A 1,402-nucleotide genomic window follows, 5' to 3' on the forward strand; every position below is an offset into this window, starting at 1 on the left:
TCTCTGTGATAACTCCAGCTTCTGTCATGTTAACACACAAAACCAGCCAGTATACTAGCATAATAGAAACGTCAAGATAATATAAATTTGGGAGTCAACCATACTGTTGTGTCATTGGCTGGTGGATCTCTGAGTTCAATGCTAGCCTTGTCTACATATTTACAGGCCACCTAGAGCTACATAGTGAGACCCAGTCTCAAAAACCAACCAACCAACCAACCAACCAAGAAACAAAACCAACAACAACAATATATAAGTTATAGGACTTGTTAAGATCATCTAGGAGAAGACTGAGGGAACAGGTTAAGTATAAGTGACGATAGCAAGGATTACAAACATTATCTACTGATAGAAACTTAGTTGAATATGCATATTATCAATTGCCATATTACTTTCAGTAAGAATAAGCAATATGTATATATTATCTTGTTATATTTAGTATAAGTACTTGAACCTGAAATATAACACAAGATGAATTATATGAATTTATGTACATATTTTGTAAAAATGTACAGAAGTATATATTTATTTATTAGAATGTAAACACTGGATTGTACAGGATAGAGGATTATTGATATTTTCTATTCTAAGTTTCTTTTATGTTTGTAACTTTTTACTGCAGACTAAAAAATCATATCAGCTTTTGGGGAGGTGGTTCAGTGGATACATTGTACAGTGGATAATGTTTTATAAGCATGAGGACCTGAAGAGAGTCAATGATGAAAGCTTGGATGCTCAGAGTTCATGTAAAAGCTGGGGAGGCATGACAACTGTCTGTGAGGGAGATGAAGACGTCCTGGAGCAAGCTGGCTAGCTAGATGTACGGGCTGGTTTTGTGTGTCAACTTGACACAAGCTGGAGTTACCACATGGAAAGGAGCCTCCCTTGAGGAAATGCCTCCATGAAGTCCAGCTGTAAGGCATTTTCTCATTAGTGATCAAGGGGGGAGGGTCCAGTCCATTGTGGGTGGTGCCATTCCTGGGCTGGTGGTCCTGGGTTCTATAAGAAAGCAGGCTGAGCAAGCCAGGGGAAGCAAGCCAGTAAGCAGCATCCCTCTAGGGCCTCTGTATCTCCTGCATCCAAGTTTTTGCCCCGTGTGAGTTCCCATCCTGACTTCTTTTAGTGATGAACAGCAATGTAGAGGTATAAGCTGAATAAACCCTTTCCTCCCTAACTTGCTTCTTGGCCATGATGTTTGTGCAGGAATAGAGACCCTGACTAAGACACCAGACTAGCCTGAATCGCTAGCTTATGGTTCAGGAAGAGAACCTGCCTAAATAAAATAAAGTGGAGAGTGATTGAAGAAAGTGCTTGACATCAAGTTTTGACTTCCATAAACAAAACAATATACATATATAATATGTATAATATATATATATATATATATATATATATATATATA

This window comes from Mus pahari, chromosome 4, assembly GCF_900095145.1.
Source record: "Mus pahari chromosome 4, PAHARI_EIJ_v1.1, whole genome shotgun sequence".
NCBI lineage: Eukaryota > Metazoa > Chordata > Mammalia > Rodentia > Muridae > Mus > Mus pahari.